Source organism: Balaenoptera borealis (assembly GCF_965194805.1).
Source record: "Balaenoptera borealis genome assembly, chromosome: 19".
In the NCBI taxonomy this organism is placed as follows: domain Eukaryota; kingdom Metazoa; phylum Chordata; class Mammalia; order Artiodactyla; family Balaenopteridae; genus Balaenoptera; species Balaenoptera borealis.
The window spans coordinates 23683261-23711175 of record NC_138878.1 but is presented as its reverse complement, the minus strand read 5'-3'; the positions used below and the strand labels follow the sequence as shown (position 1 = coordinate 23711175).

Genomic DNA, 27915 nt, shown 5'->3' with positions numbered 1-27915 from the left:
CATACACAAAAATAAACTCAAAATAGATTAAAGACGTAAATGTAAGACTGACACCATAAAACTCTTAGAGGAAAACATAGGAAGAACATTATTTGACATAAAGCACAACAACATCTTTTTGACCCACCTCTTAGAGTAATGGAAATAAAAATAAACAAATGGGACCTATTGAAACTTAAAAGCTTTTGTAAAGCAAAGGAAACTACAAACAAGACAAAAAGGCAACCCTCCGAATGGGAGAAAATATTTGCAAATGAGTCAACGGACAAAGGATTAATCTCCAAAATTTTTAAATAGCTCATGCAGCTCAATATTAAAAAAACAAATAACCCAATCAAAAAATGGGCAAAAGACCTGAATAGAGATTTCTCCAAAGAAGACACATAGATGGCCAAGAGGCACATGGAAAGATATTCCACATCACTAATCATTAGAGAAATGCAAATCACAACTACCATGAGGTATCACCTCACACCAGTTAGAATGGGCATCATCTGAAAATCTACAAACAACAAATGCTGGAGAAGGTGTGGAGAAAAGGGAACCCTCTTGCACTGTTGGTAGGAATGTAAATTGATACAGCCACTATGGAGAACAGTATGGAGGTTCCTTAGAAAACTAAAAATAGAGTTACCATATGTCCCAGCAATCCCACCACTGGGAATATACCCAGAGAAAACCATAATTCAAAAAGACACATGCACCCCAATGTTAATTGCAGCACTATTTACAATAGGTCATGGAAGCAACCTAAATGCCCATCGACAGATGAATGGATAAAGAAGATGTGGCACATACATACAATGGAATATTACTCAGCCATAAAAAGAAATGAAATGGAGGTATTTGTAGTGAGGTGGATGGAGTTAGAGTCTGTCATACAGAGTGAAGTAAGTCAGAAAGAGAAAAACAAATACAGTATGCTAACAACATATATATGCAATCTAAGGAAAAAAAAAAAAAAGGTCATGAAGAACCTAGTGGCAAGATGGGAATAAAGACACAGACCTACTAGAGAATGGACTTGAGGATATGGGGAGGGGGAGGGGTAAGATGTGACAGGGTGAGAGAGTGGCATGGACATATATACACTACCAAATGTAAAATAGATGGCTAGTGGGAAGCAGCCGCATAGCACAGGGAGATCAGCTTGGTGCTTTGTGACCACCTAGAGGAGTGGGATAGGGAGGGTGGGAGGGAGGGAGACGCAAGAGGGAAGAGACATGGAGATATATGTATATGTATAACTGATTCACTTTGTTATAAAGCAGAAACTAACACACCATTGTAAAGCAATTATACTCCAATAAAGATGTTTAAAAAAAAAAAGATGTGGTACATATATACAGTGGAATATTACTCAGCCATAAAATGGAATGAAATTGGGTCATTTTTAGAGACGTGGATGGACCTAGGGACTGTCATACAGAGTGAAGTAAGTTAGAAAGAGAAAAACAAATATCGTATATTAATGCATATATGTGGAATCTAGAAAAATGGTACAGATGAATCAGTTTGCTAGGCAGTAATAGAGACACAGATGTAGAGAACAAATGTATGGACACAAAGGGGGGAAGGTGGGGTGGTGGTGGTGGGATGAATTGGGAGCTTGGGTTTGACAAATATACACTAATATGTATAAAATAGATAACTAATAAGAACCTGCTGTATAAAAAAATAAATTAATTAAATTTAAAAAATTTTTAAGAGGCCCTAAAAGAGGGACCAGACCTCCCTCCCATTTCCCCAACATTCCTCCCATCCTAGGTACAAACAATGCCCACCGTCTTCAACTGTCTCCTGCCCTAAGGAACTCTGTAAATGTAACCACCTCAGTTTGTTCTGCATGCAGATCCAAGCTAGTGGTTGTGCAATGAGTCATGGCTGCAGCACTTTGATCCCGTGGTGACAGAAGACACTGTCATGCCCAGCTTCCTCCTGCAGCTTGGCTTGCAGAGAATGTCTTGGGTAATGCTTACATTTTCTCCTTTGCATAAATAGTGCTTTCAAAATATGGCATGTAGGTGCAGACTGAGTGTGTGTCTTCAAGTTAACTCCACACAGGGACTTAACAGCAGTCAGTTGTTCAGATTCTCATTCTCTCTCTCTCTCTCTCTCTCTCCCTCTCTCTCTCTCTCTCTCTCTTACAATGATTCTCTCTGAAGTAACTTTTTCATTGTATTACCATAATCAAGTGACCTGAACTTTCTGTATTTTACTTCTTCAACTGAAACAATGAGGGTAAGAGTAACATCCTACTTATAAAGGGAAAAATGCTAGGAGAGGACTGAAAAAAATGTCCCACTCATTCTTGATATGATCGGTCCCATTCAACTTTTTCGCTCAACTTGGTCTCACACACGAGGCACAGAGTTTGTGTGGAGAATGAGGTGAGATGAATTTCCAGTCTCTGCCCTGCCAACTCTGAGGTGAAGCCTGATTAAACCCACTATTCATATTAACGTATGTGTGAACAAAGAGCTTGCCATATATATATTCATATTTACGCATCAGTAGAACTGTGTCATGTCTTACACACGTCAAAACCGAAGCAAAGTTAGGTAAACTGCATTATTTTGCTTCTAAAAATTAGATCTTGTGTTCCAACTCAGGTCTGTCTGTGTTGGTGCCAGTTGTGCTCATTTTTCACCAGACTATGATTGTTGAACTGCCTGGTGAGTCTCAAAAATTACCACTAAACATGACTTACAAAAAAAAAAAATCTACCATTCTTGAAGGGCAACAGTACTTACCTCAACCAAGCTGAAACCACTAAGTGGCATTTAGGGGGCTCCGAGGAGCTCTGGTTCTTTATGTCTCAGTGCAAAAAGAATTCAGAGAGAGGCAAAGTGATAGATAGAGAAGTTCTCACTCCCTGAGAACTTAGTGAGCTACAGTTTTATAATCAAAGGAAAAGTGGGGAGGGGGAGAAGACTACCTTTTTCTCATTCTTGAGTAGACATCAGGCTTCCATCATCCATTCCTCCTCCACGTCAAGTGGGGGAGTTTTCTTGTCCCTACGTAGTCAAGCTGGGACTGTCATGGTTCAATGAAAATGAACAAAAAGGCGGTAACACATGCTAAAATGGTAAATCATCTCAGGTTTTAGTATAATGTCACCTTTTCCTTATATTTTTGCTTTTAGTGCACACAGAGGAGCATGTCCTGGGAATATATTAAATTACTGAGCTCACTGGGCAGGATGTATGTCTCATGCCACCATTGTTTTATTGTTTGGGGGCAGGTCTCACGCCTCTGTTGCATGGTTTTGTTACTAAGCAAGCCTGCTTGGCTTTGTGATTAAGCAAACCTGCTTTGTTGAGTGATCATTAATTTACAGGGGTCTCCCATACTTTTTCTCTACTTATGACCCCCTAGTAGGATTAACTAATTACCTACTTTGTCCCTTTACTCTGCCCCTATCAAAGCTATATTGTTTGTTATACTCAGGCTACAGTCAGTTTTTTCCAAAAGTAGTGCTTTTACTCTGGTGGGCATCTCATCAATTCATAATTTTCATGTAGGAAAAGTGGAAAGTAATGGAAGCATGTGGATATCAATTATTCCACCTAACCTGTGTGTGTCCTTTTCTTAAAAAACTTTCTTTTTAGAAGGAATTTTTTCAGCTTTCATTTTTTCAGATGAATAAATAAAATATAGAAAGTGTAAGTAACTTGACAAAGATCATACAAATAAGTAGAAGGCCTCTGACTGGATTTATGACCTACTCTTATCTTGTGATGATATTTGCATTATAGAATGTTGCTCTCAATTATGCTGTAGTATTTTTCTGGGAAAAATAGTATTCAGTAATCATGTCACCCTGATGGATTATATAGGTAAAGTTTATGTAGATTTTGTAAGCCTAATATGATAAGAAAATACTCTCCTTTGGAGAAGAAATTACTGAGTCACTAATTTAAAATTTTATGATCTGGTACCAGAGGTATAATAACACTGACATTTTCAGGCTAAAGAAAAATCATGAGGGCAATAATTGTGTCATTTTCAAGATAGTAGGCTATTTCAAAAGCCCCAAGCCACATGTTCTTTACCTTTGATCATATAAACGTGAAAACAAGTTTTATCCTGCTATGCACCATCATAACTACTCTCTCTCTCTCAAGCCTTCTTTCCCTCTTCTCTCTGACCCTCTCTTTTTATTTTAGAAGCTAAGCATTCAGTGCCATTTAACATTTTATAAACAGGCCACTATGTTTCTGTTTCATGTGTCTTTCTGCCACCATCCAACTTCTCTACTCTTTAAACTAGATGCATTAGTTGTAGGTAGGTTAATTTGGGGACAATAGCAATGTGACAATAGCCCATCTCTAAATGTATTAAATAACAAAGAGATGTATTATTTTATAATAAGAAGTCTGGAAGTAGTCAGGATCTAGAGTTGGTTAAAATATGTTGATTCAATGGATATTATCAAGGGTTCAGGCTCCTACCCCTTTCCTAGGGAGAATATAGTGAGGATAGCAAAGTTTTTTCAAGGTCCCAGTTACAAGTGTGATAGGCCACAAATTAGGAACTATTCCTTCCTGAAAATTACATTTAAGGAGTAAGGAAAACCTTTCCCAGAAGCTCCTTTAGCAACTTCTCAATCATGGCTAATTGTCCAGAATCATGTTACATGTCAGGACCTAAACCTGTCATTGGTAATGGGAATGGCCCCATCCTGACTGGCTTTAGACAAATTCTAATAACCTGAAGCTGGGACTGTGGCTGAAACTGCCTCCCCTGAAGAACTTGATTATGGATAATTGAATCAACTGTAGCTCTTTAAACAAGAAAGGGGGTGGGATCGTTCGGGGAGTGCAGATTGCTCTTTTGATAAGGAACCAAACTTCTTTGCCACCGAATTCTATAAAATTAAGATGTTAAATTTTCTGTGAAGTCTTCTCTAGTCAGACCAGGCAAGGTTAATGATGTCCTTTTCTGCCTATATCTGAACTTTGTACGTACCTTTACTGTTGTAATTATTCTATTGCATTGGACAGAATAAAATTAAATTGCAGTCTCTCCTACCAGTAGGGAACTCCTATGGCAAAAGAAATGTTTTATTCATCTTCATACCCACAGCACCCAACATTGACTGGCACATAATTGGTTCTCAATGAATGTTTATCAAGTATAATTGGAAAGTAAATTCTATTCATAAATGTAATCATTTCTAAATTCAATACATCATTTATGATAACATTTTAAAAGAAAAATTCACTTAAAAGAAACAGCTACTGCTATGCAAACATAAATGGTAGTTAAGAAGATATTACAGCTACATAGAAAAACACTAACTACAAAATGAGAAGAGAAAATAAGGATATAGATTTGAACCTATGGTGGATAGATGAGTAGATATATTATAAAACAAGAATAGCAAAATATTAATAATAGAATCAAAGTGGTAGGTATACATGGGTTCACTATAAAATTCTTCCAACTTTTCTATATGTTTGAAATTTTTCATAAGAAATCTTGGAAAATAAAATATTTGAGACTGTTCCTTAGTTATAATTGTATTAACTATTTTGGGACCATGTGCGTATAAAACAAGAAAATGTAGAAAAAATAAACAATTGATTAGTCAGGATGATGAGATCATGGGGCTCTATTTTTTTCTTTCCTTTTTATGATTGTTACCATGTGCTTTGGGTGAGGCAATTTTATATTGCAAAAAAGAAGCCACATTGAGTGCTGTTAATAATGGAGTCTGGAAATATAGAATATTGTTGGTTAAAAACTAATTTATACAGAGAAAACTATATTTAGCAATAAATAACAGTTTAACACATAATTAATCATATAGAGAAACATCAAATTGCTTTTATAAACCAAGACCCAATATCTGAATTTAATCATTTTTATAATAAAAAGTCACAAATACGAGAAAATGTAGAAACAAAATGGAAGTAGAAGATACCTATCATTTCCAGTGTTTTCTTTCTCCTAGTTCAGTTTTTGTTCTGTAAAAGGCTCAAACTATATTAGTTTAATAAACAATTATTGATCATGTAGTGTATTCTAGCCTCTGTGCCCTTCAAACTTTGAATCCTCCATCTGCAGGTAACCAAGGGAAGAATGAAATTATTCAGTAAGGCTTAGCAGTGTAAAGTTTCCTCTATTATTATTTTTTTGTCTTTTCTAATATGAGACTGACATCCAGCCAGTATCAATTCTATTTAATTCTCTCCGGTCTATTTATTCACTGATGGCACATATAACTTTGCACCTAAGAGCCAAGTATAGAATTTACTGACACCTGCAAAGCAGATGTGTCCAGCTAATGGAGTCTCCCTTCTGCTGACCATGACCTCTCCAGTATGAAGGGCACATTTCTGCAGCTGAGACTCACCTCTAAGGTGAAAAAAAAAGCCACTTCTAGTAGAAGAAATGAGATTGATAAGGGAGACATGATCCCACCATAAAATTAGTGCCACAATTACAGATTAATGACAGTGATGTAGGATTTCATTTACTGAGGGAACATGGCAGAGGGGAGATTCACTTTAATCATGCCTGTTCCTAAATGTGAAGAAAATCCTTTCCATTTTGTCTTACAATTTAAGTGTTTTTTTTTCCTCTTGCATATACGTGGGTTTTATTCTTTGTGTAATTATAAATATGAATATATAAAAATACATGTACAAGTATATACAGTGGGAGAGAGAAAGAGGCTGCTGCTGATAATGATTGTATTAGCTTCCTGTTGCTGCTGTAACAGAATACCACAAACTTAATGGTTTAAAGCAACACAAATTAATTATCTTACAGTTATGGATATCAGAAGGAAGAAAAGGGTCAGGCTAAAATCATATGTTGGAAGGGCTGTGTTCTTTCTGCAGGCTCTAGAGGAAAATCCCTGTTGCACTGTTGGTGGGAATGTAAATTGATACAGCCACTATGGAGAACAGTATGGAGGTTCCTTGAAAAACTAAAGATAGAACTACCATGTGACCCAGCAATCCCACTACTGAGCATATACCCAGAGAAAACCATAATTCAAAAAGACACATGCACCCCAATGTTCATTGCAGCACTATTTACAATAGCCAGGTCATGGAAACAACCTAAATGTCCATCAACAGAGGAATGGATAAAGAAGATGTGGTACATATATACAATGGAATATTACTCAGCCATAAAAAGGAACAAAATTGGGTCATTTGTAGAGACGTGGGTGGACCTAGAGTCTGTCATACAGAGTGAAGTAAGTCAGAAAGAGAAAAACAAGTATCGTATATTAACACATATATGTGGAATATGAAAAAATTGGTATAGACGATCTTATTTACAAAGCAGAAATAGAGACACAGACATAGAGAACAAACGTATGGATACCAAGGGGGAAAGGGGAGTGTGGGATGAATTGGGAGATTGGGATTGACAACTATACACTATTGATAATATGTATAAAATAGATAACTAATGAGAACCTACTGTACAGCACAGGGAACTCAGTGCTCTGTGGTGACCTTAATGGGGAGGAAATCCAAAAAAGAGGGGATATATGTATACGTATAGCTGATTCACTTTGCTGTGCAGTAGAAACTAACACAATATTGTAAAGCAATTATACTCCAATAAAAATAAAAAATAAAAAAAAGGAAAATCCTTTTTCCTACCTTTTTCAGCTTCTAGAGGCTGCCCACCTCCCTTAGTTCATGGACTCTTTCCATCTCCAAAGCCAACAAAGTTGTCTCACTGAGTCTCTCTCACACTATATAACTCTGAGCTTACCCTTCTGACTCCCTCTACCACATTTAAAAACCATTGTGGGGACTTCCCTTGTGGTGCAGTGTTTAAGAATCTGCCTGCCAATGCAGGGGACACAGGTTCAATCCCTGGTCTGGAAAGATCCCACATACTGCAGAGCAGTTATGCCCGTGTGCTACAACTACTGAGCCCGCGGGTGTAGAGCCCGTGCTCCTCAATAAGTGAAGCCACCACAAGGAGAAGCCCGAGCACCACAACTAGAGAAAGGCTTTGCACAGCAATGAAGACCCAACACAGCCAAAAATAAATAAATAAAATAAATTTTTTAAATAATGTGATTATACGGAGACCACCAGATAATCCAGGATAATCTTTTTATTTAACGTCAGCTGATTACCAACCTAATTTCCCCCCCTTGCTGTGTAATATATTCACAGTTTCCAGGGATTAGGGACATGGACATGGAGGGGACGGTTATTCTCCCTACCACAATGATTGACACAGACTATTTGTTTATATCTTACTTTTCTTGCTTTCTCTCCAGGGAATGGGATTTGCTGAACACTGATTATGTACCAGGCACTTTACTGAAGAGTGGACCCATTGTCACTTGTTTACAATATTTTTCTCATGATGAACAATTTTAAACTATCACTTCACCATTAAGAGATAAGGATACTCAGATCCTGAGGACTCAAATATTTACAGTGAGGGATGATGATTTTTATCTAAATCTCTCTAACTATAAAGCCATCCCCTATGCTTGAATCATTGCATTATAGCCCATCAACCTAGAGAAAAAACACTGATTTCTCAAACCATTTGAACTCTAGATTTGAAGAGAATAAGGAAAACAATGCAAAAAATTTTGAACATCCTTAACAGTCATAGGAGAAATAAAATCCTTGGAAGACACTCATATGAAAAAGGCAATCTGATTAGCAGATAGCCAAGTTTTAAATGCCCTTTGTCTCATTAAATGCTGCTGGCAGGAGAAGACTGCTGCAACTGAGCTAGTTATCTCAATTATTAATTTACTAATTCATTCAACAATATTTATTACGCCTAAACTGTATGTCAAACAGAACATCAGTTGTGTGCACAAAACTGTCCTGGTTTCTGTGATTGCATTGGAAAATAAAAATCAAATAGCTAAATAAATATTAACTTGTGACCCTGGTAAAAGGGCTATAAAAAAGAGCACAATATGAGAGCACAATGGGGTGGGGGTTGATTGAGTTGTAGGGGCTGGTGAAAGAAGACATTACTGAAGTGAAATTAGAAGGCTAGTAGGAGTTAACCAGGCTAAGATGGGCGGGTAGAGCTTTCCACTTGAGAGAACAGAGTGGGAAAAAGGCCCTGGAGGGTGAGGGAATTTGAGATTCTCAACCTAGAAGACCAGTATGGATGGAAGATGTGAGGAAGGGGAAAGCAATAGTGAGCTGGGAAGGGGAGGCACATGTGTGCCATGAAGGGTAACCACCATTCTCTTTCTAGAGAACAAAAATTCAGCACAGGCAGGTTTGTACTCAGCACAAAGGTGTTTAAAACAGGAGGGCAATGGGCATCTTATCATAAGACAAAACATTTGAGAAGGTCTAGGCTGCTCTCTGTGCCAGGTGAGACCCATCCTTTCATTGGGAACCATATGGCACACCAGGTTCAGAGCAAGCTTCTCATCATTTCAGATTATTTTATTAAGTTAGATCTTGAAAACAAGTACTCCATCCGATGATGCTGAGCTTAGTGTTTGACGTCATTGCTCCCCAGGGAGAGCAGACCTCCAGGGGCATCGAAAGAGGCCATATTAATCACTTAGGTAATTTACAGCTGTTGTAAAGTATAGGAACCCCAGAGGCTGACAGAGTTAGCTTTCACCACATTTAAAGAGGGAAATGATGGTAATTAAGAATGGCATTTCTAATTAGTGAGAGGTTAATTTGTGAGAGGCTGGAAGGACTGAGGAGCCCAGTTCTCCCATTTCCCAATCCACAGCTCCCTTGCAACTGACTACAGAGCTCTCTACTTTTCTCTTGCCTACAGGGTCGCTAGGGAACTTGAGGCAAATTTCTTCAGTATGTTAGGATGCAAAGTAAATTTGATAAGGAGAGTAGCTGAAATAGTCTTAGAATCTGTCTCAGCATTTGGTATGAAAAAGATATAAGAATATGAGTGAGCTATATGGACAACTCTGGTTCAACACATTTGCAAGACCCAGCAAAGTAAGAGAAATAGGCTTCTTAGGATCTAAAATTGCCAATGCACTTTATTCCTATAAGAACTTTCCAGCCTCTCTCAGAGCCTGTTTATTCTTATTTTACAGACAGCAACATAAAAGTAAGTTGACACTCAATTTAGCAAGGGAGATAAATGACTAGCAGCAAATATTCTGACAATAGAAGTGAAAGTTGAAAGACAAAATAATTAAGAATAAACACACAAAAATCAAAACAGAAAATAATATTTTTAAAAAAGAAAACAACAAAGAAACAAGAATTAGAATGAGAGCCTATCTTTGTTCTAATAGGCACTACATACTTGGTGGCTTGAAACAACACAAATGTATTATCTTTTAGTTCTGTAGGTCAGAAGCCCAAAACCCAGTGAGTTTTATCAGGCTAAAATCAAGGGGGCAGCAGGTCTGTTCTCTTTTTTGTATTCTCTAAGGGAAAGACTGTTTCCTTGCCTTTTCCTGCTTCGAAAGGTTCTCTATACTCCTTGGCTCCTGGACACCTTCATCTTCCAAGCCAGCATCTCTCTGACCTTACTTCTTTAATCATATCTCCCTCTGATTATAGCCTGTGGAAGATTTTTGTGCTTTTAAGGATTCTTGAGTAGGTTGGGCTCACTTGGACCATCTAAGATACTCTCCCATCTCAATGTCCTTAACCTTAATTATGTTACAGAGTAACAGTTTCATAGGTTCTGCCATGCAAAGTAACAGTTTCATAGGTTCTAGGGATTAGGACTGGGGCATCTTAAGGGGCTATCGTTTTGCTTTCCACAGTTAGGGTGGGTGTGCCAGTCAGAGTGTTCATCTACAAGTAATAGCATACTAGGAAAACAATGAATGAATCCACAAAGACAGCGAATTTACCATAAACCAAGGAGTCAGGTGAATCCAAATTCATGTAGTGGCTTAATGTTGCTATGAAGGACATGGGTCCATCTATCATGTTACTGAGCCGTGTTCAGTTGTGACTGTCATACTTAGGCTCTTTCCCTAGGAATCACAAGGATGCTGCCTCACCTACAACACCACATCCTCAGATAAATATATTCAAACAGGAGGAAAGGAGAAGAGGCTTCATAAGTGGTCTTTTCTCGTGCATGTGTTTTTTGGTCAAGCTTAACGTAAAATCTGTTTCAGAAATCCCCATAGAAGATATTACCTATCTTATATTGACCCAAACTGTATCGTTAAGCCAAAACTATCTGCGAGAAAGATTACAGGAGACTAAGATTGCCGTGTTATACCAATCATGATTCATACCTACCTTCTTAGAATGTTTTTCTAATTGGTGTCTGATTCACATCAATTTCTGTTGGCAAGAAATAAGGAGGGAAACGATTGTTAAGTGGGCAGCCAACAGCATCTGCCACAAGGGCATATTGTGTATTAGACCTATACTTTTCAAGATTACTAGGGCAGCAACGAGACTATGTCTAGCTTACGTAGTATCAGTTACTATGCAAGACATAGGCATTCACTGAACAATTAATGCAATTCTAATTCGCCCACTAACATGGTGTCCTATTGTTCTGGAAGACTTAGCTGCAATAATATAAAACATTCCAGCATAATGTTTTGTCATGTGAAATAGGATAATGCCATGTGCTACAATAATAATTATTATAAAACTTATTAAACCATTTAATCATGTAGATATATATATATAGATGATGCACTGATACATACTTTTCACCTTGCCCTCAGTAGTCCAATAAAGATCTCCATTTCTTATATAACTAGCGCTCATATAATTGAACTAAAGCTTGAAATAAAAACTGATATATTCACTACATCTTAAAAGACTCTTAAATTTTCTTAGGTATTATGGAAGAGCTAGTTGTATCTACTGTCCTAAATTAGTGAATTCTCGGCATTCTAGAGGGAGACAGCCTAGAATAGTTCTGAAGAACTGTGCAATCACAATGCCAGTCTCCAAGCCTTAGACCCACCATCTAACTCTTAGCATCAGCAAGCTGTTGCAGCACTCTGAGCCATAGTTTTTCAGCTATAAACTGGGAATAATAATAATACTTAGTCTCATTTTATGCTGATCAAATGAAATAAACCTAAGTGCTCTTAGCAGAACATTTTTTAAAAGTAGGATCTCACTATGTGTTAGTTGTATTTCCTAGAGTATAAAACAATTGCAATTACAAGATGATCACCAATGAGTGCTGAGAGGCAAGAAACAGTACAGTAAGGTGATGATGAGTAAAACCCTGAGGTTAGATAGCTATAGATTCCATCACCCCCTTGGCTACTTACTTTATTTTTTGTCTTTTATTTTTTTTGTTATTACCTATTTTTAAAAAAATTTTTATAGGAGTATAGTTGATTTATGAAGCTGTGTTAGTTTCAGGTGTACAGCAAAGTGAATCATTTATACATGTACATATATCCACTCTGTTTTAGATTCTTTTTCCATATAGGCCATTGCAGAGTATTGAGCAGAGTTCACTGTGCTATACAGTAGGTCCTTATTAGTTATCTATTTTATATACAGTCCACTCGGCAACTTTATTAACTCAGTAGCCTTCATTAATTTACTCAGATTTACAAAGCCTCAGTTTTAATATTTATAGAATGGGTATAATAGCCATACCTAGTTAATAAGATTATTCTTAATATTAAATTGAGTCCTTTTATGTGGTATGCTTAATTAAAACAATGCCTAATATAGAAAAATCACTCAGTAAGTATTAGACACTCTTACTTAAACTAATGAAAGATAGAGATTAAAGAGAATATTTCATTGGGGAAAATAATCAGTGTGTTCGCCTCCAGGTCAAGTGATGGGGTCTTCTGAGAATTACCTAGAGAGCTGGAATTGGGAGGCAAGTTATGCCATCTCAAATATCTGTGAAAATATGCTAAAGGAGAGAAGATAAAACACTAAGTCATAGTAGTAGTAGTAGTACAAAGATGGGGTCCATTGAGAGTGAACTCCACTACAAACCTTGCTTCACTGTAGTGGGTTTTGTATGAGCCAGACTGTCTCACCTTGAAATGGACCCAGACCAAGGTGAAAAGCAAGGTAACCAAGCACAGGGGGTCTATATGTGGGATTAATGAGGAGCCATCTAAGGAACTGCAGTTGGGGTTCTACGTAGGGGCTAGGGGAATACTAAGAAACCCCCAAAATAATTTACCTTAAAGAAAACCAGTGTGTGGATATTTGCCAAATTAAGAAGTTTCCAATATTAATTATATCTGCTCATGTAGGGGTATTTTAATGCCTTCTCCATATCTCAGCTGTAGCCTAGAAGTATTCAGCTGCTTGAAAGTAGAAATAGGAAAAGGGGGTTGAAGAGAAAAAAAGGTGGAAAAACAGTTTAACAACAACAAAAAAAGCTGGAAAGAAAAATAAAACAAAAAATATATCGTGCTATTCTTAGCCTCCTCCCCCGTTGGCAGACTCTGGATTTGGGGATAGATTTGAAAAAGTAGAAAAAAATAAGTTGGCAATTAAAATTCACATTATGAAATCTTGGTTTTTAAAAACTCTTTGGGTAAAAAATTCATTTTTAAAGTATTGAATATGCCAACACTGAGTAAGTGAACAAAGTATGTTGATAAAACACATATTTGGGCGCCCTTGGTCTGCCAGGTTGCAGCATCTGAATTAATATTTTAGGTTCTGGTTGACTTTCAGTGCTGAGGTACACAGACTTTCTTTGTTTGAAAACTCTTTGTTGAACCAGGGACTTTCTGACAGTGGGAGACTCTAATGCTGGTAAATAGAATAGAAGGGCACAAGGGTTACGCTAACCTCTCTGCTATATTATCTTAGGTATTCTGAAATATCCTCCAATTTGAAAAGCAGCCCTAAAATTTAATAGGTAGTAGAACTGTTTGCTTGATTTATCTTTTAAAAATTGCAGTGGCATTTTTACTCTTTTACAGAACCATTTCACTTTGCCCTTGGGTGCCAACACAGTGTATCCTTTAGATATATAAATTTGATGAACTGGTTGAATAGAACATTTCTTTCTTCATAAAATAATTACTTCTATATTAACCACTTAAGCCTCCAGGCAAGTAACAGATCTTCATTTCTTTATTAATGTGGGGCTTCCCTGTGGCAGGTGGATGTCAACTATCAAACATTCAATGTAAACAAACCTCCTGTTGATGGGGAAGTCAGTTGCCCAGTGATGGTATCATTCCTCCATTTCTCTCTTTGGACTACTTTGAAACAGAGGGTGATTTCACTTTGCAAGGGGAGAAACAAGTAAGAACATTTGCAACAGTAATAAACTTTGCCTGATGTTACCACAGCAGCAATGGGAAAGTTAAAAGGATGCTGGCTTAGGAGTCAGTTAATTTTGAATTTGAATACTGCATTTGGTATTGAAGAGCTGTGTCACTTTTGGCACTTGTCTTCTGTCAGTTTGAAGCTATGCATTTATATGAGGATAATTACCCCCCAGAATGGTAGCCCGGGTTTAGTCACTGGCACATGTTAGGTTTATAATGAATTTGTAAGTTCCTTTGCCTTTATGTTTAACTTTCATTGTATCAGAACAGAGGCAACGGCATACAAAAAGTTTAAAAAATAAAAGAGAATAAGCTACAATTTTAAAACACTGTTTCAAAGATGAGGTTCCTTATTGTTGCTTCTCCATTGCCATGGCCCCTTTATTCTTAAAAAGTTCAAAAAATATTTACTGATCTGGTAGTTGGGAGGCATCACAGCATGGCAGGATAAACATGAGCTTTGTGTTTGTATTCAGCTATCCAAGCAAGAGCACAGTAACTTTTAGTTTGAATTCATGGTGTCTTGATTTATAGTATTAAAGTAAATATACCAAATACTTTTTTCTATGAGGATGAAATAAAATAATAAGAGCAAGGTGGCTACAGAAGAAGCACTTAGTGATAATAATAACTTCCATTTATTAAATGCTAGGTAATGTGATAAAAGTTGTGGGCATTATAAATGAGGATTCATTTTGGTATCTGACAATTAGGAGTTTAAGGTAAAGTAAGAAGATTAAGGTAAACAGTTACAGTACAGAGAACTGAAGCTTTGGCTTCACAGTGACTCTCTTTACTTACACTGTCCATTTGATCCCTGACTTACCTGAGTCACCAGTTCCTCAGCAATCAAAGAGGATGATAGAAATCCACTAATTGGTAGACAAAAATATTGAATTGGACTTAATAGCAGATATTCAATATGTGCATTTTATTTAAACGATTGCTAATAATATATGTTAATTATTCCATATGTTCATGGCATAATGTCACAACTCTTACTTTTCCATTAAGTTGAACCCCTAATGACTTATAAGAAGGAAATTCAGTTTCCTTCTCTTGAGAGTCCTCTCCTTTAAACTGTCCCCAAACATTCTAGATTTGCTCTGTTCAAAGTTGGATTCCATTCTCTTTCAACAGCAGGTTAGAGAGAAAGCCCAAGTCTGTTCAGTTAATTACTGTCAACATTGTTTGCTATTACACAGGGTCACAATTAAATGATGGTCCTGCACACTCTGATAGATGATGCTTATCTATTTACTGGCCCAGATCCCTGTGCAGACCATGATGAATTCCCAAGAGGAGATGATAGACTGCCCTTACTACTGGGTCGTGCCAAATATGTCCCAAGACACTTGGCACGCCAAGGTTATAGCTCTTGGCAATGCATTTTTTTGTTATTATTTCTATAAGTAGCAACCTTCCAGAACCACCAGGTCAAGGCAGGAGTTTCTGTCTCATCCTGTTGTTTTCTAGTGACTTTCTCTTTCCAAGAAATAAGAGAGATATTCAAAACTCAACATAATTTTCTATACTCTTTTCCTAAAGAAAGGCACCCTACTTGCTTTAGTTTTGCCTAAATAGGAAAGAAAAGAAAAGAAAGCAATACAAAGAAAAAATAACCATTTTAGTTGACATATTGACATACGCTGTCTACTGCTATGTGAATGAGAAGCTGTCATTTTAAGCAACCCACTGAAGTGCACCTGGCTTAACCTTTGCTTTGTCAGTTACTCTATGAAATGGGAAAGCATTACAATACACTCATCATTTCAGAAACCATGGTCATCTACCACCTCAAAGAATGGAGGCCAGCACAAGAGGACTGTGAATTTTTCTGAAGACAATGTTGCTCAGTAATAAGGAATGTGTGCTTTCTAGGCACATCTGTTGTTGAAGCCAGCCCTACTAAGTCAATTACTGGGTGAATCAGATGAAGAAATAAAGGCATGTCCTGCATCCATGGTCTAGAGATCAAATTATACCCTATCTTCATTGGAGAACCAATGAAAAGTTCTAAGCTGGGAAAGTACATGACAGGATTTGTGCTTGAAAGCTCACTCTGGAAGTTGAATAGAAAACAACAGCTTAGTTAAGAGGCTCTTTCACCTTGACATCAGAAAAGCTATGGCTAAATAGAGAAATCTCTTGTTTCTATATAGGAAACTACAGAAACCTGAAATAATTTGGAGGAAAAAGTGAATTGTCTATAACCTTAAATAATGTAACCAAAATTTTAAATGGGATTCGGGGTAGTCTAAAATCAATGTAGAAAAAACAATGGAATATACAATTCATTAGGAGCTTGCCACCAGCATTTGAAACTTAAAACATGTCTATCGTTGGTAAAAGTAGTGTGGTATTGGCAGAGGGAAAAAGAAACAGACTCTTGGAAAATAATAGAGTGTGCAATATGATAAAGATGATACTTCAGCATTTTGAACCTTTGAGTAAGAGACCAATTCAGTAAATGGTTTAGGGAAATTCACTAATTATTTGAAAGGAGTATAGAATGTTGTTTCACACAATATACAAAGAGTGTCAGTATGGATTAAATATTTTAAAATAAAAACGAAGTCTAACAATATTAGAAATAATAGGTAAATGTTTATATAATCATGGTACAACAGAGGCTTTCTGAACAAGACACCAAAATCAGAAAGCATATGGAAAAAGTTGATAATTATTTAAAATATTTGTGTAGATGTGTCTACGTATGTATATATAATGACAAAATGATATTAATGAACTTCATGTATAAAAAGTTCTTTTAAGTCAATAAAGACAAGATGAACATCCCAATAGCAAAATAAAGAAAACCCAAATAGTTCAAAACAGAACAAATGCAGTTAAAAAGACAACATGTAAAGTCCTGAATTTCTCTAGTTCATATATTCAGAGATATCTAGAGGAGGGTGGAGATTATTAAATGGCCCTTTAAAAATTTTTAGATGATATTGTCCATTATTCAAATAGGTGAAGGGAAATAATTTTACAAAACTTTGGTAGGATTATAAATGGCAATTTTCCACCAAAGTTAATTTGGTGTCACCTGTAAAAAATATTTAGAAATACACATTACATTCTAAATTTAAATTTGAAGAGAGAGAATGGGAGAGAGGGAGCCAGTTATCCAGGCAAGTAATAAAAAGAAGTAGAACTAAAATGGTGAAATATGAAATTAAGCAGAGGAGACAGATTTGAGACCTAATTTCAGTTACAGGTATAATAGGACATTGCTGGATGTTCGTGGGAGCCATCGAGAAAGACTCTCCTCTTCTCATCCACCAAAAGTAAATCCAGCTCTACAACACTAATGAGGAACCTCAGGTTTGCTGCACATTTCATGAGGAACTGAAGGATGGGCTTTACAAAGTAGTCACTTAACAAAAATCCTCCAATTGGATGTTTCCCCTGACTTCTCCCATTCTTAAATTCTTCCCAAATCTTCCAGGAGCAAGACCTTTGCATCAGTTTTTCCATACTTCTTTCCCAATTCTTACTTGACCTATGGCAATGTGGCAGTGACTCAGTTCCTATATGCAAATGGAAACATAACTTGACTTTCCTTTCCATGTTTCTTTGTTTCCAGGAAGATTTAAACCCCTGATGGCTTATTAAACTTTTCATTTAAAAAAGGCAGAACTCTCCATTGACAGAGGGTGGAGGGATTTTATTCTTAAAGAATGTAATTTTTTTTATCAATTTTGTTGCTTAGAAATGTATTTTAAGAAACTACTCTGCAGGTGCACTAGTGTTTCTCTACAAGACCTTCTTTTTCCCTTTTTTTTTTTTTTTTTTTTTGTGGGAAATAGCAAGGAATTAAAAGTGTTCTAGAAGACTAGCAGGGAATTAAGAAGACCATAAAAGATAGTATACATATAAATTATAGGTATAACATATGATAAAATACTATGCCACCATTACATGTAATATTTTAGAAAATATTTTACGTATATAAAGAAAAGGAAAGGGATAATTCCAAAGATTTTTATTTTCTATTATTGTTTTTGATGTTATCTGTGACTGGGAATGTTAAGATCAGTTTTCTTCAGCTCTGTATCACGATGTTGAGGGTGGTAATTTATCCCCAAATTCCAATCAGAAAAAAATCAATTGCATTTGAATTCTTCTTGACTTGAAGAATGCTGGGTTCCTATAGTCACACATATATATTGTGACTATCTTGCTGCTGTCACTGGCAATTTTCCTTCTATAGCCAGTTGTAAAAATGCCCAGAGAGATCAATAATGCATTACAATTTTGGTAATTTAGATTTTTTTTTTCAGTATAAATTACACTGTTATTTTCTTTCCAATGATACTTAACTGGTTCTTTGGTTTTTAGAAGGGGGAAAAAGATATAACATGCATACAGACTACTGTATGTTTCATGCTTTGATTTTGTAGGAACTTTGAGTTTAATTCAAACAGGTAGTTATCCTACAATTAAATAAGTCTAAATGTTAATGTCATTCTCTCTGACTTATAATGCAATCCAGCTTTGAAGGAGGCAAATTACATCATGCAAGAGGATTGTAAACACATGTGAACTTATGGTTATAGGTAGAAAGATTGAGGCCAGAAAAACAAAGTAAGTGGCAGTAGTTGGGAGAAAATTCAAAGCCATTGGTTTCTAGTCCAGTGCCCATTGCAGTATTTCTTCTCCAAAATTTTTCAAAACTTCTTATACATTTGCTGAAGAGAACAGAAAAGAACCACATCACAGTTAACCACTCCCATATCCATAAGCTCAGTTTGTACAACTTGACATAGTTTATGGCCTCTTTTGTCTCTGAACATCATAGTCTCTGTATTAGCTTTTCTGTACAAGTGCTTTTCTAGGCATTCAACAAAATTTGTGGAATATATACACACATAAGAAAAATAAAGATAATAACAAAAGAATAAATGAGATTTTATTTTAATAGTCTGATTTGGCCTGCAGACTTCATGTGTCTGTGGGAATTCAATTTAAAAATTTCTAATTTCTTAGGACTAAGTATGTAAAAGTTAAAAAATAGGACTAATTATTAAGGCAGGTAATCTTAGTAGTTATATTTTAAAAAACTGGTTACTTATGTCCATTTTATTTTTCAGATGAACTTTTCAATCACTTTGAAAATACTCAGAAAAAAACTCACAATGTCATTTACTGGAGAAATGTATCAATTTTTTAGATTAATCTGGGAAGAATTGGCACATTTATAATACATTGTTCACTTTTAGAATCATACAGTGTCTCTCCAGTTAATAATTGACCTTTTATATTGCTCCATAAACTCTTATTTTATTTTTTAGAACCAGATCATTAATTTTAATTAAGCTTATTACTAAGCTTGTCTTTTGAGGTTTTCATATTTTATATGTCTGAGTGAAATCTCATTATTATATAATCTGTTTATTTTAATATGTAAAATGTTATATTTTTAAGCAAACTTTCTTATTAGTTTAATATTCTTTTCCCAGTAGAATGTCTGTGTTTGTCTGGTAGACAGCCATATCATTAGAAAGCCATGTAAATATTGTTTCCATCTTTCTAAATTCTATATTAGTTCTCATCTAGTCACTCATGCAACAGAGAGTTAGTAAGGTCTGCTTCTCAAGGAAGCCGTACCATTTAATTATTCCAAAGCAACCACCCTGAAAAAGAAGATTTTTTTGGGGGGGTGGGGGGATTCTATCCAAAGCCTCCTCAGTCAAGTGAAGATAAGACTTTTACATCAAGCTTATCACCTATTGAAAATCTCACCCTAGAGCAAGACTTCTTCCACCTACTAAAGCATGATGATAAGATAAATTGTTTCCAAGGAAGGATAAGTGTCCATAGTAATGTCCATTAAATCAAGAACACATGCACATGTATCCATTCATTTGCTAAACGTATCATTTGTAAACCAGATACTATGCATGCGGTGTATCAGGTATATGTTATGCAAAGATAAACACAAAATGCATTCCATAGCTTGAAGTTTTTCACACTTGTAACCTGTTCATACTGTCCTGGAAGGATGATTGATAATAGGGTTTCTCAACATAGCTGCACAAAAGAATAAGCCACATAGCTTTAAATTAATTCTTATTGAATTTTACTGATTCTTGGGCCCCACTCCAAGAAGATATGATTTAACTGCTCCGAATTGGGGCCTGGATATCCTGAGATACATTACTCTTTGAAAAGATTAATTAAGAGTTTATTTATTTTTTGAGCAGGTTTAGGGATTTATAGAAAAATTGAGTGGAAAGTACAGATACCCACATACCCCTCACCCCCTACACCTAGATTTGTTATCTTTTAAGGGAGGGTGATCAGGATTAAATGTAAGTTTCTTAATTTAAAACTGAACATCTCAGTAAGTTCCTTTCTTAGGAAATGTAAACATATAGAAAAAAGTTTTGATTTTTCAATACCATTATCATGTTCTTACACATGAAACATCTTCATAAGTCTAAAGGAGGGGTTAATGAAACTTTAATTCTCTTACTTTCTCCTTCCACTGCATATGGGGAAGAAAATATGTCAAGGTACTAGCAAGTGCTTAGAATTTAGAATATATAAATAAGGTTGATTTTTGTCCTTTTTACTTTTCTAATTTTAAGAATCCTTATGCCGTTGAAAATACTTGTGGCATTTGGCACTTGTTAAAGGAAGGCAGTTAATGTTAAAATAGACAATAGCTGGAGTTTAGCAGGAAAAAAAATAGTGTTTAATCTTCTTTTTAAATTATTTAACCAAATTCTCCATCTTGGAAAGAATATTTTTTGCTTTGGATCCAATAAACATCATAAGAAGACAATGCAAATGGTAACTATTATATATGAATTTTTGAATTAGTATAAAGATAAAAAAATAAAGAACAGAGGTAACAATAATATTTGACCTTATCCCTTCTGATTTTATGGCCAAATGATCCTTCTATTTTTACTATATGCCATGCCAATATATTGACACATTAAATTTAGGGTCAGGAGTAAGAGTTCCACTTACTTTCTAGGATCATGTCTCTGTTAGTTTCCTAGGGCTGCTTAACAAATTACCACAAACTAGATGACATAAAACCAAGGAAATTTATTTTTTCACAATTCTGGAGGCTGGAAGTCTGAAATCAAGGGGTAATCAGAGCTATGCTCTCTCTGAAGGCTCTAGGGGAGAACCTGTTCCATGATTTTCTCTTAGCTTCTGGTGTTTGCCGGCAATCATTAGCTTGTAGAAGCATCACTTCAGTCTCTGTCTCCCTTGTATTATGGCATTCTCTGTGTGGGTGTCTGTTTTTGTGTTTCTTCTCTTCTTATAAGGATGCCAGTTATATTAGATTAAGGGCCCACTGTATTCCAGTAGGACCTCATTTTAACTAATGATATCTTTATGACCCTATTTCCAAATAAGATCATATTCCGAGGTTCCAGGAAGGACACAAATTTTGGGGAATACATGTCCAACTCAGTACAGTGTCTTTAAATAAATAAATCCTTAAAGTTTCATATATTGTTGTGGGTGAACTGTAGTATCCCCTCCCCATATTCTGGGACTTTAGGAAACTCAGATAATTTAACAAGGAATTATATTATAATGCCATGAGGCCAGGATAAGGGAAGTGCAGTATCTGGGAGTCAAAATAGGGCATCAAATCAAGACTTCATTGATTAGATGCCCTTATTTGATCTCTGTTCTCAAGAAGGAGGACATAGTGGGAGATAGATGGAAGAAAGAGGATGAGCTATGCAAAGAGTACAACATGTATGCAGTCTCCCAGGAGACAGCTGGACTTTTTTTTTTATAAAACTGAAAGAAATTTATTCAGACTGGAGCATAGAATTTGGAGGAGAAAAAGTGGAATAGTCAGAAATGATGAGACTGAAAAGCAAATGAGTCCCTAGATTATAAAAATCATAGGGAGTCAAATTAAAGAGTTTACTACTCTGTATTTTAGATCAATGAGAAGCTATTTTTTCTCTGACTAATTAGCAAATAACTTAGCCAGTGTTGAGGCTCTGATTATTTTATACTCTTTCCTTCAATTTTCTGTTCTCACTGTCATGCTGACTTCTACATTACTCAATAAATACTTGCTAGATGTTATTATAGTATCAATGAATGGCAGAATTATTCCAAAACGGAACAATCAATTTCATTTATTTGTAGTCAGTCACTTAGGTGATCATTACCCAAAGAATTAAGTGACAAAAACTCAAAGTCAGCACATATTCTGTACAGTAAGTAAGATTGCTCTTGTAGAAGTTTGATAAGCTGTCAGATTGAATTGGCTGGACTTCCCTGGTGGCGCAGTGGTTAAGAATCCACCTGCCAGTGCAAGGGACATGGGTTCGAGCCGCAGTCCGGGAAGATCCCACATGCTGTGGAGCAACTAAGCCCGTGCACCACAACTACTGAGCCTGCACTCTAGAGCCTGCGCGCCACAACTACTGAAGCCTGCGTGCCTAGAGCCTGTGCTCCACAACAAGAGAAGCCTCTGCAGTGAGAAGCCCGCGCACCACAATGAAGTGTAGCCCCCGCTCGCCACAACTAGAGAAAGCCCGCACACAGCAACAAAGACCCAGCGCAGCCATAAATAAATAAATAAATAAGTAAAATTGAATTGACCAAATATATTTGTCTCTCTTCTCGCTGAAGATGGGCAGCTAAAGAGTTGAAATCCTGAAACATTTCAAGCAGCAATTTGAGCCAGCTCTGTTCACCTTTCAGTTAAAGTTCCCATTTGATAAATGGAAACACACTATCTGATTTGCAAGAAAGAGAAATCAATAAATCTCAGTGATATGGATACCAGTGCATCAACTCTGAGAAAATGGTGTTTGCATAAATAGACTAACATCTAAATAAGGCCCCAATAATATTTCAAATGGAAAGATAAACCTAAACAAACAAAAATAAGTAAAAGATAATAAAATATAATATCACTTTTCTCAGAGCAATGAAAAAAGAAGCTAAACCAAATTAAAAAGAAAGATATGATTGAGGGTTTGTGTTAGAATTAATAAAAGGAAAACACCAATATCCAAAGTTGTATATGCTATCATAAACTTCTTTATATTTGCGGTACTTAGATTTTATTTGCTCTCTATGCCTGCATTCTTCAAGAGATATTTTCCCTGAGTTCAGTTATATTGGAAAGTAAGATTATATTGCTATTGAGTTCATTTTCCTAGTATATAATACCAAACTGGGTTGCAATATCTGACAGATTTATGACTATTTGCTGAGACATATTTTAAAAAATGGCAGAATAGGAGGCATTTTTTTTCAATCTGCTCTCTGTAGCAAACCTTCATAGAAAAAACAGTTTTTAAGGAGGAATATATTATAGTTTTTTTCAAAGTCTTTTTTTGTCTGTGGCAAAGGATATTTCTGAATAATATGTTGTAAAATAATGTATTTCAGATGAAACACACAATTCATTGCTTATCCTATAGAGAAAGGCTTCTTCCTGTCACTGCTAAATGTGTGGGTTCATGGGTATACAAAAATAGAATGTACTTGGCAATGAAAGTTACAGGCTGATTGATGACATCCCATTGTCAAACAATTGATAGCTAGTGAGGAATTATAGCGACCTTGTAGTAGAGCACAAATAATTCAGCAGCCCCTGAAATATGTTAAGCAGACTAGCTTCCCTTTTAGAGGTGCCTGGGTCATTAAGAGGGGGAAATGTATCTCTTTAATTTCTTTGTGAAAAATTGTAATCACCTCCAGACAAGGAAGGGAGTGGATAATTTCAACACAGTTCCTTATGTTACCTTTTAAAATAGCTATTAATTAAAAATTATTAGATATATTACAGATCACCCTAAAAACCAGCCAGAATAATATAGGAATGGAACTGGAAATTTTAAAATTTCATCTTCTTAATCAAAAAATGGTGGTAAGGAAGCATAATGGATTATATCAGCTATGGTCTTAGCCAGATTTAAGATCAAATTGTGAGTTTACCACTTACTAGCCTAAGGAGCTCGGGCACACTTCAATTTTCTCATTAATAAGTGAATAAAAATGCATCTTTCACAGATTTTTTTGCAAGGAATGGACATAATAATCTGTGTGAGTGGATACAAAAATTCATAGCACTAAAATGTACTTCAGATGTAGAATAAACAGAACTCTGAGTGAAAAGGGCATAAGGATCAAGTGGGGAGAGGTTCATTCAAAAACCTGTGGTTCTGCTATTTATTGGTGACCTTGAGAATTATTTTCAAATAAAATGAAAAGTGTATTTTTAACCATCTTGACCATTTTTTGATGAAGACTCCTGTTTGGTAAATGGTGAATTTGGAGATGGATTTCATGCATATGTGAGTTTATTGCTCAGGAGATAAGAAAGTGAGGGATAGGAGGAGAAAGATATGAGTCATCAGCTTCCAGATGGTACTGGAAACCACAGGAGTTTTTAAAACCTTTCTGGGTGAGAGATGATATGCTGTAAGAGGTAGACTGAGACAGGGAATCAGTGAAGGGAACTGAGTCTGAAAGCTGATAAGTTTGTATTTGAAAATGCTAGGTCCTTATCAGTGCTCAGCCCTTTAGCAATCCTCATCATAAGGAGAAGCCACTAATATGTGGAATATTACAACTTGGATTTTCAGGGAGGGCAGGGTGAGAAGGATTGAGGCTGGTCAAGCCATCTAGTCACAGTCAGCCAAAGCAAATGACTAGTAAGGGATGAGTATGACACCCACAAAGGTAACAGATATCACTGAACAAAAGTCTTCATCTTCAAATGGTGTGATCTGTGCTTATAAATCAGCCATGTCAGAAATGCACTGAGCAATTTATTTTTTGAGTATTTACTTTGGGCAATGAAAGACATGTTTCACATTTTTGAAAAACTCATCTCTAAGAAGTTTTCACCAACAGAGACTGTATAATTGGAAAGAATTGATTACACCACGCTTGACAGTAGGAGAGGACAAGTGAAACCCAAGTGAGAGCTCAAGGCAGACCTTTTTGGGGCCTTGAGGCCTTATATGGCCCCTATGAGTCGTGATATGGGGTTTGACGAAGGCTGTTTTAGGACTAGTCTCCCATTCTATCTATTACTCTATCTATTAGGCGTTAATTAAGAATCTACAGTGTGACATGAATTCTGCCAGATTCTGAAAATATAGAGATTAGTAAGATTCTTAAAAACTAGAGATATATGAAAAAAAAAAACAAAACCCAAAGGAGTAAATAAGAGATACTCAGGTGATTCAACAAGCATAACAATTTTGTGTTTTTAAAGAAAGTTGCATAAACTGTCTCAATGTATCTGAGTAAGAGGCAGCTCTGTAAGACCTATGAGATTTCTATTATTCTCTGATGGCCCCTCACTTAGAAAATGGTGTGTACGATGTATGCTTTCAATAAAAAACAAAGATCAACATATACTCTGGCAGCAACACTACTACTGAGGAAACTGAAAGGTAAAAGGCATTTTGCCATAAAAATATTTGCTGAAAAAATAAATCCAATTGACTTCTCAAAAGTGCTCTTCAGAGAAAATAGTTTACATGCTTTTTTTTTTTGCTTTTTTTTTTTTCATGAAAGAGATAGTTTGCTATCTCTTTTATGGATAAAATTTTTTTTTTCCCTAGGTAAAATTTTTTTTTCCAAATCCTTAGCTTCTGCAAGAACAAAGTATAGCCAATGATTATTTAATCAATGACTGCAAGTTTATTTTACTTTGATTATAATCAGAAATATATGTCTTGCTGAAAGAGCAGTGACTAGGAGCTCAAACCCATGTGCTAATTAATATAATAATAGTTAGCATTTATTGAGCACTTAGATGCTCTACATTGTATATGCAATATCTCTTTGGTAGGTTGTTGTAGGGTTGAACTGGAATTTAATAACTATCCCCATTTTTGAAAGGAGATTACGGAAGCTAGAGTGAATAGATGAATTTCCCATAAATTTCTAGCTTGTAAAAGAGATGTATGGGATTTTCTCCAGCATCAAACTCCTTCTCATAACATTATAGCAACTCTCACTTGGAAATAAACTTATTTGGCTAATTTTAATTTTTTATTAGAATATAATTTTTAGCATGCAACTTTTTTGGCTGCATATATTCTGAAAGGGCAATATTCAGTAGAATACTTTTTTTTCCAATGAACTGTTTTCCAGATATTTCCCTTTTCTTATGCCAAATATTATTTTCATAGTCAACAGTTTACATAGAATGAGTAAGTAATCATCCAAAGGGCTTTGGAAAACTTAACATGTCTGAACCACCATTTCCTCATCTATAAAAAGGAGGTGAGAACTCATCTCATAGGTCTGTAACTGGGATTAAGTAAGTTGACCAATGTAAAGCCAGTGCTGGAGACATTGTAGATGCCAAATAATGTTGGGTTTGTTATTTTTTCATGTGGCAGGAAATAAAAGAATAAGCAGTTAAGGAGCTTAATTAGTATCAACCAAATTGGTTACATATCAACAGATTGTTTGATGAGTGCTTAATGTATGTTATTATATCTCATGCTCAAAGAGACCAATTAAGGTAGAAATGTAGTGCCACTTGATGAGAAGCTGCTGAGATCCAGTGACGTTAAGCCCAAATCCCATAACTAGTGTGTGTCAGAGCCAGAGTATGAATTTCACCTCCACAAGCATGTCAATTAGGATGCTTTCTGCATCAAGTAATAGAAAACCCAGATCAACAGGCTTACACTGTAAGGAGATATATTGGTACCTGTCACTGGAATTCTAGAGGTAGGCACAGTTATCTCTCATCTTGGTGATCTTCCTGGTGTCAGTGCCATGACTGGTCAGGAAGTGTTGACTACAGGGGTTCAAGGCTTCTTATTTGGATATGACAACATGTAAAGGGAGAGAACATGCCTCTCCCAGCCTTTCAAGCAATATTCACTCAAATTAGACCTATTGGTTCCTTGTCCCTCCCTGCACCATGACTGTAAACCAGGAAAATGAAATTTGTGGATGAGCTTAAGGCTTTGGGACCATAAGAAGAAATTCAGCTTCATAGACACAGACACAGACACACACATAAACACACACACACACAGATATAAGCAAACAAAAAATTAAAATCCCACTTACAGATCTAAGAGATGAGTTCTATTCTTACTTCCTTTTTATAGATGAGCAAACCACCTCTATAGGTGGTTCAGAGATGTTAAATTCCCAAAGCCCGAAGGACGGTTATTTACTAATTTTGTGTAAACTGTTGACTGTGAAAACAGTACTTGGTACAAATAATGGGAAATTTTTCCCTTTTCAAAAAGAGTTATTTTTTATTCTAAAATGGATTTTAAACAAACAAAAAGCAACAAAACTAGTTTACCAAATATTTAACCTTTGTCAAGCTTTGTGATAGATTCTTGCATTAGAAAAGGAATACAGGAAGACAGGTCAGTGTTTAAAGGTGAATACAGTTTTTGAACCTCCTGGATTTTTTCTTATTGCTTATCTGGTGCTTGAGTTTAGTGAAATGGCTTAAACTTTGAGCCTCTGTTTCTGCATCCATTAAATGGGTTTCTGTTAGGACTGATTGAGACAATCAAAGCTGCTTAGCAAATGTACACTATTATCAAGGAGCAGAAGTAGAACACAGAGATAAAGAGAGAAGGCTTTGGAATTTGCTGGGCTGAAATCAAGTCTAAACTCTATCACATACTGGCCACAGGAGCTTGTACACATTCCTAAACTTCTCTATGCCATCTGCAAAAAAAAAAAAAAAAGAA

General features: G+C 35.9%; 1 long non-coding RNA gene across 1 annotated transcript in view; it reads left to right on the top strand.

The window, feature by feature from the left end:
- Positions 1 to 27915, top strand: part of LOC309617231 — a 140921-nt gene extending 113006 nt beyond the window's left edge. The window contains exon 2 of the long non-coding RNA XR_014237819.1: positions 1331 to 27915. This is a non-coding gene — a long non-coding RNA (uncharacterized lncRNA). The remainder of the gene's footprint in view (positions 1 to 1330) is intronic.